At 32.3% G+C, this 12,725-nt stretch overlaps 1 long non-coding RNA gene across 1 annotated transcript; it reads right to left on the bottom strand.

Moving 5' to 3' along the window:
* Positions 1 to 828: 828 nt before the first annotated feature.
* Positions 829 to 5,262, bottom strand: LOC139429913 (uncharacterized). The gene is made up of 4 exons (XR_011640508.1): positions 2,623 to 5,262; positions 1,868 to 2,561; positions 1,128 to 1,807; positions 829 to 1,067 (listed from the first exon to the last, which is right to left on the bottom strand). It is a non-coding gene; the product is annotated as an uncharacterized lncRNA (long non-coding RNA).
* Between the last annotated feature and the right edge of the window lie 7,463 nt (positions 5,263 to 12,725).

Genomic DNA, 12,725 nt, shown 5'->3' with positions numbered 1-12,725 from the left:
CCACGCACTCGGCGCTCGCCTCGTGCTTCGGCTCGGAGCTCGTGTCGTGCTCGAGTAGCGCCCACATGTAACAGAACCGACCTTAGCATCTTCGAAATAAACAATTTAACACTTTATTTATAAATAAATCAACATAATGATTTATTAAAATAAGTGATTTAAAAAACAAAACTTGGCGCGGATTAATTTAGTTTTAAGCGAAAATAATTTAAGTTGAATTCCAGAAATATTTTATGTTTATCGAGCTGGCTCCTACTCTGTGTTTGAAAGCTCACTCGCTCTCGCCCTGTAAATCAACAACTGAATTGGGATGATATTTTATTTATAGCTCGAGGGGTAAGGGGTTACGGTCGACGTTCTTACTCCTTAATAAACTCGTAACCGAGTCCGTACCGACGTTATAATTTATCCGACCCAGCGCAAAAACAAATCTATATCTTGCCCCTGTCTGATACAAACGCCCGGTACATGGAACCGATATTATTTATGATGTTATGTAACACCTCCCAGCAAAAGATGCACCCCATGCAGTTGCTTCTACAATTTTTTTTTAATCAAATCAACATTTTTGCAGCCAAAATGATCTTCAACTCTTTAACTTAATGTTAACACTTCTAGTTCTCTATCATCAAGAGTCTGAAATGTAACAGAGGGTCAATATTGTGAGGATTTGGGTTCACACTAATAAATACAAGCTTTCGTCACTGTTTGTTGTTAATGCTGTTGGTAACAAAATACTTCATTCTTGAATCAGAGAGGTGGTTATAGAATAATCACGTTGGTAGAATGACGGGAGAGATTAGCAAAAATCGCGCGAATTGACAGAAGAGATAGAATCATGGACGTCAACATCTCAAAAAAAGTGATGAGAATCGCAAACTTTTTTGCAATTTCTACCACAATGAATTGATTTTTAATTATTGAAATCAACAAAAAGTAACTTTCTTACTTATATTCTAATTCAGCAACTTTTTCTGTGCTCAGATCAAATCTTTTCATTTCTTGCTTCGGCGATAATCTTCTCACTTTCCTGACTGGTTTTTTCTAAAGCAGCGATTTTCGCATTCCTAAATACAAAACAAAAAAAATCATAAATCATCATATCCAATAACATCAAAAAAAATTACTTAGGAATGCTAGCAGTTTGCCTCAAAACACTTTTTTCTAAATACTTCTGCTCCCATTTCGAACATTCTCCTTATAAAATAATAATTTTCTCCTCCCGATTGCGTAATCGCCTCTTCATCTCCAAAATGGCATCACTATTATCAAATTACTATCGGAATTATCGTTACAATTAGCACTTTTCTGTCATTGCAATTCCAATTTTAATTGCAACCTTAATTGTTACACCAATAAATACAAACTTCCGTCACTATTTGCTGTTAATGCTGTTGGTAACAGAATACTTCATTTTTAGATTGGGGAGATGAAAGCTGGTTATAAAATGATCACGTTGGGAGAGATTAACAAAAATCGCGCGAGATGACAGATCACCGACGCGATGATCTCTGGGAAGACCACCAAAGAGATGGAATCATGGACATCGACATCTCAAGAAAAGATGAATTGCAAATTATTATTTAGACATAAGGTCTTATCAAACGGAATCGCAAGCTTTTTTGCAATTTCTACCACAATGAATTGATTTGTTAATTATTGAAATCAACAAAAAGTAACTTTCTTACTTAGATTCTAATTCAGCAAGTTTTCTCTGCGCTTAGATCAAATCTTTTCATTTCTTGCTTCGGCGATAATCTTCTCGCTTTCCTGACTGGTTTTTTCTAAAGCAGCGATTTCTGCATTCCTAAATACAAAACAAAAAAAATCATAAATCGTCATATCCAATAATATCAACAAAAATTACTTAGGAATGCTAGCAGCATCAATAGCAGCTTGCCTCAAAACACTTTCTTCCAAATATTCTGCTCCCATTTCGAACATTCCTCTTCCAAAGTAATAATTTTCTCCTAGCGATCGCCTCTTCAACTCCGAAATGACATCACTATTATCAAATTACTATCGGAATTATCGCTACAATTAACACTTTTCGGTCGTTGCAATTCCAATTTTAATTGCAACCTTAATTGTCACAACAATAAATACAAACTTTCGCCACTATTTGCTGTTAATGCTGCTGGTAACAGAATACTTCATTTTCAGATCGGAAAGATGGAAGCTTGTTATAAAATGATCACGTTGGTGAAATGACTGGAGAGATTAACAAAAATCGCGCGAGATGACAGACCACGGACACGATGATCTCTGGGAAGACCACCAAAGAGATGGAATCATGGACATCGACATCTCAAGAAAAGATGAGTTGAAAATTATTATTTAGACATAAGGTCTTATCAAACGGAATCGCAAACTTTTTTGCAATTTCTACCACAATGAATTGATTTGTTAATTATTGAAATCAACAAAAAGTAACTTCCTTACTTAGATTCTAATTCAGCAACTTTTCTCTGCGCTCAGATCAAATCTTTTCATTTCTTGCTTCGGCGATAATCTTCTCACTTTCCTGACTGGTTTTTTCTAAAGCAGCGATTTCTGCATTCCTAAATACAAAATAAAAAAAATCATAAATCGTCATATCCAATAATATCAAAAAAAAATTACTTAGGAATGCTAGCAGCATCAATAGCAGCTTGCCTCAAAACACTTTCTTCCAAATATTCTGCTCCCATTTCGAACATTCCTCTTTCAAAGTAATAATTTTCTCCTAGCGATCGCCTCTTCAACTCCGAAATGACATCACTATTATCAAATTACTATCGGAATTATCGTTACAATTAGCACTTTTCTGTCATTGCAATTCCAATTTTAATTGCAACCTTAATTGTCACAACAATAAATACAAACTTTCGCCACTATTTGCTGTTAATGCTGCTGGTAACAGAATACTTCATTTTTAGATTGGAGAGATGGAAGCTGGTTATAAAATGATCACGTTGGTGAAATGACTGGAAAGATTAGCAAAGATCGCGCGAGATGACAGATCACCGACGCGATGATCTCTGGGAAGACCACCAAAAAGATGGAATCATGGACATTAATTATTGAAATCAACAAAAAGTAACTTTCTTACTTAGATTCTAATTCAGCAACTTTTTCTGCGCTCAGATCAAATCTTTTCATTTCTTGCTTCGGCGATAATCTTCTCACTTTCCTGACTGGTTTTTTCTAAAGCAGCGATTTTTGCATTCCTAAATACAAAACAAAAAAAATCATAAATCGTCATATCCAATAATATCAAAAAAAATTGCTTAGGAATGATTGCAGCATCAATAGCATTTTTAGATTGAAGAGATAGACCACCAAAGAGATGGAATCATGGACATCGACATCTCAAGAAAAGATGAGAAATTATAGACATAAGGAATTATTAAACGGAATGGCAAGCTTTTTTGACATTTAATAGCAGTGTAATAGTTTGCAGCCTCTTTTTCAGGATAAGTTCCAATGTGCTGGTAAATTTTGCAACTTGCTGTACTTCTCCTCTAAGTTCCTCGAATCCATATACATGCTTCCAGAGAAGACTTTTTTCTACGACTTCTTTTTGTAGAAATTCTAGCAGAATTGTGATCAATTTTCCCCCGAATTTGGCATTGCTTACACTTTTCCATGAAATTTGCAAACTTGCAGTTTGGGAAAACATCGTTTATGCTACCCCAATTGATGTTTTTGCTTCAACTATTATAACTTCCATTATATTTACGTTTTGCTTTTCAACAATCCCTTTTACCATTGATAACAACTTATTAAAAGTATTGTCGCAAAGTTTGTCATAAATTTTCTAATTTCAAATTTATGATCATATATCCGAACCTCAATTTTTCATTCTCTCACACCACACCTAATTTTTTTTTAATAATTTATGTTTTGCCATATTCACACATAAAAAAAAACATAATAAATTATCAATGCTTGAAGATAGATAGGCACGCAATAGAAATTAACGCTTTCATATCGTGGTATACCATAACGAACCGACCGTTATAGACACGCCACGCCATAACGTTAGTTGTCGCATCCATGGGTATAAGTGAAAACGTGAATCCCACATGGACACATGTGTGTTATGTGGATCCGCCAAACTAAATATGTACGGAAGGCGCGCGGGGCTTGGTTCGGTTTGAAAAGACGTGGGTAGTGCTATATAACAGCGGCGAACGCGTTCGTTTACGCGGACACACAGCTGGCCTGTTTGAACAAGATGCAACGGCAAACAGCGCGAGGAGCGTGAAAATTAACCGGACACACCGTCGCGTTTCCTCCTCGGAATCCAAGACGCGGTAAACATACGGTGGCACACACACACCTGTCTTCTTTATACCACGTTTGTGTCAACATCGAAATATTGGGTGATGGTGTCACACTTTTCGACATACTCCATGTTTACGTTTAAGACCTTGAACGACGACGTTTCAGGTCTTTACGCAACTCGAAATTCTTTTATCAAAGGCGAGACACCAAACGCTTTTAGCAGTTTCTTTTAGCACGACTATGATGTTTTTTTTTAGGGTCCATGAACATAAAAAAGTTATGTTTCGAAAAACAACAATTGCGATTGTTTGACGCCGAACAAATATTTGATTAATAAAGTTATCAAATTGACGTTTGTAACAGATTTTTTTTATCTAAATCCTAAAAAATAAAAATTATTTGTCATGAAGAATTTGTCGAGAAGATTTAACAAAAAAGTGACAAAACCCGAAACGATTCCCGAAAATCAAGAAGAAACCGAAGAAAATACGTCTATAATAAAGTGCGTTTCGGTGTCGACAAGTCAAGATGGGGAGGAAGCTTGTGGGGAAAAAATACAACAACATCAAATTGGTGAGGTACAACAATCTGTGGAAGCTTTAAAAGAAGAAATTCTTACGGCAAATAAAGAGAATATCAAACAATTTATGGCGGGGATAAGCGAGCATTTTTCAAAAATACGATCGGAAGTTAATCGGGAATTTGCTAAGTTAGAAGAGATTCATTGTCAAAAATGGGAGGCGTTTTTAAATAATTTAAGTCAATTAAATGAATTTGGGTTACCCGATAATGTTTCAACCACTCAACCAAATTTACCGGAAGTTTCGAAATCTTAATTCCGATTAAAATGTAAAAATTTTTTGGTAATAAAATTATAACTCAAAAAAATAATTTCTGAAGGACATAACGCAATTATTCTAAATCCCTATTCTTCTCTAGTAACACAATCAATCTACGGTCCAATTATTATATAACAGACTCAAGTGGTTATTCATGAAGCTACCAACCGCTACGATGTCTCTGAGAATCTAATTAAATTAAATGACATACATACGCTGCTCGCGCTAATAGAAAGCTATTTTAGGAACGAGTACTAGCGAGGAGATCCCATCTTTTGCTTATACCATTGATGATTTTTATATCTCTTTTTTTATCTTTTTTCGTTTTTTCATTCTTTTCTTTTTAGGTCCTCGCGAAGAGAAGCAGATGAGGTGGACAGATGGGCAGGAGAAGCTACTACTTTAAACAGAAACCAGTTTCAGAGGTGTCACCACGGTCCATTCTCGTTGGGACAGTGTCTACGTTTGCTTACACCGCATCTTCATTGATTTATCTCTTTGGACTTTTAGAAAGATCTCGCTTCTTTCATACCTTACCCAAATAGACAACGAAACCTTACCAAACTAAAAATATTCATTCGATAAAAAGTTATCACTTCAAATTAATTCTTTTTTCATAACAATCTTGGACTAAGATGAAGTTAAAGGCGTAAATATTCGTCCTGTGTGCTCGTGTAGTCGACACACACGACTTAATTCTTTCTCTCTGTCTTTACTGGGAGTGCCCAAGGTCCAATCAAGGTAGCAGTGGAATTTTAAACGTTTTTCGTTAACGGTTCCCATACACACACACAACTTACTTATACTATACACGTGCATTAACTACGTGTGTGTTACGAAATCATAACTTTAATGGGAATATCGCCGTCGGAGGCGTAGGTTTTTGGATCTGGGTCATTTAAAGACGAGTCATCTTATCCCTAATCCAACTAACAAGTTAAATTTGCACACTAATAACAAGATTTCATATTCCACCTATCTAATTTACGCCTCATTAATGTAACGTGGTTTGAAAAACTGACATTAACGTGCTTGTAAACATTAATTAGGTGGAGACAAAATTGATATCGTTTGCGTTGATGCGAGGGCGCCACGTTTATGACTTTACGAAATGGTTTATATTAATATGATCGCAAATTGCTACCGAGACCGCTTTTGCACTTTCGCGACTTCCTGTTGGTTATAGATTTTCTACAAGTAACTACATCGGATGAGTTATAAGAAGTCAATTTGTTTCAGACTGTTTTAAATTGGATACGATTTAATATGTTGTTTCTTTTTCTTAGTTTGTGGGAAAACGTTAAATAGAATTCACTTCCATATTTGGTTATTATAATTATTAGTGTATCGATAAATTTTCATGGACATATCTAGTTTTATTATTTTAGTAACTTGTACTTCCTATAAGGTAGATTAAAGTGGATAAACGGTTAACCATGAGAGGAATACATCCAGAATGTTTATCACGGGTATATTGGGGGAATCAAGATTTCTTAGATGTCAGCAGTTTGGGTTGGCTTGAGTTAGGTTCCTAAATATGTAAGAAAAATGTGGAAAGATTGTAATACAGTGAATTTTACTCCAAATGCAAGATACAAAAATTTATCATTCATAAGATATCACTCTGTTGCATATTTTTATTAAACTAGAACTAACTAGCACTATCACTAGAACTAACACAAGACCTAGAACTGGAATCATTCGGGTTTAGCCGTCTTGAGAGACGTGCGGCTAAATCCTAATGCTTCTAGTTCTCGCTCTAGTGTTAGTTCTAGTATTGCACCAGCACTATCACTAGAACATTCGGATTTAGCCGCATGTCTCAAGACGGCTAAACCCGAATATTTCTAGGTCTTGTGTTAGTTCTAGTTTTGCACTAGAACTAGAATCATTCGGGTTTAGCCGTTTTGAGAGACCAAATGTTTCTAGTTCTAAGTCTAGTGTTAGTTCTAGGTTTAATTGTTATTTAGGGTTAAATTGTGGTATATTTTTACTGAACGAAAAGTAGAACTAACACTAAACATAGAACAAAAACAAAATTCCTGGCAGAATTTAAAATGATATGATGATGTGTTACATATCATTTTAAAAAGGATACTTTTAGCTTTAATTTGATATAAAAATCATTTCCTTATCTTCATATTTAAGCCTAATACGATTCGTTGAAAATAACATTTTTTTAATTTTAATTACATTATAATCAAAATTACAGCATTATCAAAAAAAATGTTTTGAACAAAATTTAAAATACCATAATAAAGTGTTATATATCATTTTAAAGAGGATACTTTTAGCTTTAATTTGATATAAAATTTATTTTCTTATCTTCATATTTAAGCCAAGCACGATTCGTTGAAAATAACATTTTTTATGTTAATTACGTTGTAATAAAAAGTGACACATTAATGAAAAAAAAATTTTTGAGAAAAATTTACAACGCAATAATAAGGTGTTATATATCATTTTAAAGAAGATACTTTTAGCTTTAATTTGATATAAAAATTATTTTCTTATCTTCATATTTAAGCCTAATACGATTCGTTGAAAATAATTTTTTTTAAATTTTAATTACGTTATAATCAAAATTACAGCATTATCGAAAAACATTGTTTTGAGAAAAATTTGAAATACAATAATAAAGTGTTATATATCATTTTAAAGAGGATACTTTTAGCTTTAATTTGATATAAAAATCATTTTCTTATTTTCATATTTAAGCCCAACACGATTCATTGAAAATAATTTTTTTTATATTAATTACGTTGTAATAAAAAGTGACACATTAATGAAAAAAAAGGTTTTGAGCAAAATTTGAACCGCAATAATAAAGTGTTATATATCATTTTAAAGAGGATACTTTTAGCTTTAATTTGATATAAAAATCATTTCCTTATCTTCATATTTAAGTCTAATACGATTCGTTGAAAATAACATTCTTTTAATTTTAATTACCTTATAATCAAAATTACAGCATTATCAAAAAAATTGTTATGAGGAAAATTTAAAACACAATAATAAAGTGTTATATATCATTTTAAAGAGGATATTTTTAGCTTTAATTTGATATAAAAATCAGTTTCTTATCTTCATATTTAAGCCCAACACGATTCGTTGAAAATAACATTTTTTTAATTTTAATTACGTTATAATCAAAATTACAGCATTATCGAAAATCATTGTTTTGAGGAAAATTTAAAACGCAATAATAAAGTGATATATATCATCTTAAAGAGGATACTTTTAGCATTAATTTGATATAAAAATCATTTTCTTATCTTCATATTTAAGCCAAGCACGATTCGTTGAAAATAACATTTTTTTAATTTTAATTACGTTATAATCAAAATTACAGCATTATCGAAAATCATTGTTTTGAGGAAAATTTAAAACGCAATAATAAAGTGATATATATCATCTTAAAGAGGATATTTTTAGTATTAATTTGATATAAAAATCATTTTCTTATTTTCATATTTAAGCCCAACACGATTCATTGAAAATAATTATTTTTATATTAATTACGTTGTAATAAAAAGTGACACATTAATGAAAAAAAAAGTTTTGAGCAAAATTTGAACCGCAATAATAAAATGTTATATATCATTTTAAAGAGGATACTTTTAGCTTTAATTTGATATAAAAATCATTTTCTTATCTTCATATTTAAGCCTGATACGATTCGTTGAAAATAACATATTTTTATTTTAATTACATTATAATCAAAATTGCAGCATTTTCAAAAAAAAATGTTTTGAGAAAAAGTTAAAACGCAATAATAAAGTGTTATATATCATTTTAAAGAGGATACTTTTAGCTTTAATTTGATATAAAAATTAGCTTCTTATCTTCATATTTAAGCCCAACACGATTCGTTGAAAATAACATTTTTTATTAAAATTTAATACAATAATAAAATATCGCTAGCTATGAAATGTAGAATGTTAAAAAACATTGCACGTTTTGAAAACCTTCAAAACTTATCTTACCTCCATTACTTAGAAAACTTACTGATATCGTTTTTGGTTACTATTCGTTACTGATAAGGCCACTTTTTGGGGCAGGTGATACACCTCCACAGCGGTTTCCATTTCTAATCTACCGATAAACCCGTATATAGCCGTTGGGATACCGTGCTGTGTGCGTGTTAGGTTCGTATTTTTTTCTATATGTTTCTTTTCTGTAGATATTACCGCGGAAGTGCGGCCTGAAGTTTCGATTAGTATTCCCCGTGCGTGTACAGTGAGGAAAAAGCTGCGCGTCTACGCCGATTCTGATAAGGCCGAAACGCACCGCGGCGCAAAGCGTCGTCCAACAACGATGCCTCCACGATTAGTATGCGTAGGTTGACTACCACCGGAAACGGCGGATATATACATGTCACTGTGACGGCCGAAACGCCACTTCCGTCCTCGGACGACAAACCAACAACCGCAAGCCAAACGAACAAGTCACAAGAAATATACATTTATTATATGACTTCTATTATATACTTTTATTAATACGAATTAAAGGAAATAAACAATAATTAATGTATTATTATAGTCACTCAAACCTATCTCTTTGTGTTTGTTATTAGCATTCGTTGTTAACGAACGCCTTAAGGCAGTTTAGGTCATGGGTCAACAGTGTGTTAATTCAATTATCCTTGTGCACGTCACTTGTAAACGCTTAAGAGTAGCACCCACCGTAGTAAATAAAGTCTGAGGCGATTCGAAATTAGGTCGTAGACATGATGAACTTAATACAAAATTAGTTTTAAAGATTATATTATTCAGCCATCGCTTTAAAAATAATCATCGTTATCAAAACGCGCTGTCAATTGCGCAACGCACTCCGCCCACGCGCTCAAATGTGAACGGCGTTTATGGTCAGAACATGTTGGAGTTTGCGCTACCGATGACTCACTTCGCTCTCGGTACGGACGGTTGCGGTCCTCGAGGTGTGCGACTCTTTTTCTGCTACTCCTTCGTCGTCTTTTTATTAGCCGCGTCGCGTCGTGACGTACTTTAGCGCCATTTTCGTTCGACAAACGGCGCAAGGCGTCGCAATGGCAGCCCCAACAAAGATCCAGATTCGAACGGAAGACGGGATTGGAGGATTCATGTGCGTGACGGCACTCGTCATGAACACCGTGAAATTGTTCCTTGTTCTTTATAAACAAAAGAGAGGAAAACTTTTTAAGTTTGTAATTACAAAAGTGTTTAATAAAAATTGATAATAATGTTTCTAATTGTCATTTTTCTTACATAATACAGAAATATGTTCTTACATCAAAATTTGATTAAACAATTTAAGAATGTGATTGTAAAATATTCAAATTACAGTAAAACCTCGATATAAAGAACCTCGTTAGAACAGCTCATTGATATAATTCAACTCGGGTTATTCCCCAAGTTGTTCTATTCAGTGCTAGATTGTTGTATATTTTTATTAAATGAAAAGTAGAACTAACACTACACCTAGAACTAGAAACATTCAGGTTTAGTCGTACGTCTGTTAAGACGACTAAACCCGAATGTTTCTAGTTCTACGTTTAGTGTTAGTTCTAGTGCCAGTGTTGGTTCTAGTTTTAATTGTTATGCAGCGCTAGGCTGCCGAATGAGTGTTAGTTCTAGTTTTACACTTGCACTGTCACTAGAACTAATATTCTATACCAAGGACTAGAATCATTTGGATTTAACCGCACGTCTCTAAAGACGGCTAAACCCGAACGATTCTAGTTCTAGGTCTAGTGGTAGTTCTAGTTTCTATTGTTATTCAGCGCTAAGTTGTTGTGTATTGTAGATTATATTGAATAAAGAGTAGAACTACCACTAGACCTAGAACTAGAAAGTTTCAGGTTTAGCCGTGCATCTTCCGGAGTCATTATAAATTGAAAAAAATCAATTTTTATTAATAAAAAGTTTTTTTTGTGTTCTAATCCAACAAAATTTCCAATTAGTAGTACCAACATCAATAAACTACTATTATTTTAGTACCTAATTAACATTTTATGACTGCGTGGGTCATCAATGCTAAGTCCCAACATTAAAAGAATTTAGTCGCATTTTTTTAATGCTTCTATTCGTGAAAGCATGACAAGCAAATATGTAAGGTTGGATCTAAAAAATCGTAACTTCAAAGTTTGTGGAAAATAAGAAATTATTGTTGGTACACTAATTCTACATTAAATTTGCTTCAAAATGTTTGTTATTTCATCATGATATCTCAATTCGTTCTTGAGATATGATTCTCTAAATTTTTATTTTTTTTATATAAATAAAGATGTAGGGTTGAGTTAAAAAAATCGTAACTTCTAGGTTTATAGAAAAAAAGTAACTATTTATGGCACACTAATTCTACATTAAATTTGCTTTAAAATGTTTGTTATGTCATCATGATATCTCAATTCGTTCTTGAGATACGATTCTCTAAATTTCTATTTTTTATATAAATAAAGATATAGGGTTGAGTTAAAAAAATCGTAACATCTAGGTTTATAGAAAAACAGTAACTATTTATGGCACAATAATTCTGTATTAAATTTGCTTTAAAATGTTTGTTATTTCGTCATGATATCTCAATTCGTTATTGAGATATGATTCTCTAAATTTCTATTGTTTTTAATTATTAAGGATTAAGTGTAAAACATCATAACATATAGGTTTATAGAAAATAAGTAACTATTTATGGCACACTAATTCTACATTAAATTTGCTTTAAAATGTTTGTTATGTCATCATGATATCTCAATTCGTTCTTGAGATACGATTCTTTATATTTCTGTTCGTAAAAACCATGACAATCAAATATGTAAGGTTGGATCTAAAAAATCATAACTTCAAAGTTTATGGAAAATACGAAATTATTTTTGGCACACTAATTCTATATTAAATTTGTTTTAAAATGTTTGTTATTTCATCATGATATCTCAATTCGTTCATGAGATATGATTCTCTAAATTTCAATTTTTTTTAATAAATAAAGATGTAAGGTTAAGGGTAAAACATCATAACATCTAGATTTATAGAAAATAAGTAACTATTTATGGCACACTAATTCTACATTAAATTTGCTTTAAAATGATTGCTATGTCATCATGATATCTCAATTTGTTCTTGAGATACGATTCTTTATGTTTCTGTTCGTAAAAACCATGACAATCAAATATGTAAGTGTTAAAAATCGTAACTACAAAGTTTGTGGAAAATACGAAATTATTTTTGGTACACTAATTCTACATTAAATTTGCTTTAAATTGTTTGTTATTTCATCATGATATCTCAATTCGTTCTTAAGATATGATTCTCTAAATTTCTACTTTTCTAATAAATAAGAATGTAGAGTTGAGTCTAAAAAATTGTAACGTCCAGGTTTATAGAAAATAAGTAACTATTTATGACACACTAATTCTACATTAAATTTGCTTTAGAATGTTTGTTATGTCATCATGATATCTCAATTCGTTCTTAAGATACGATTCTTTATGTTTCTCTTCGTAAAAACCATGACAATCAAATATGTTGGGTTGGATCTAAAAAATCGTAACTTCAAAATTTATGAAAAATAAGAAATTATTTTTGGTACACTAATTCTATAATAAATTTGCTTTAAATTGTTTGTTATTTCATCATGATA

This window comes from Onthophagus taurus, chromosome 6 (assembly GCF_036711975.1).
Source record: "Onthophagus taurus isolate NC chromosome 6, IU_Otau_3.0, whole genome shotgun sequence".
Classification (NCBI taxonomy): domain Eukaryota; kingdom Metazoa; phylum Arthropoda; class Insecta; order Coleoptera; family Scarabaeidae; genus Onthophagus; species Onthophagus taurus.
This window is presented reverse-complemented; position numbering and strand designations above follow the sequence as displayed.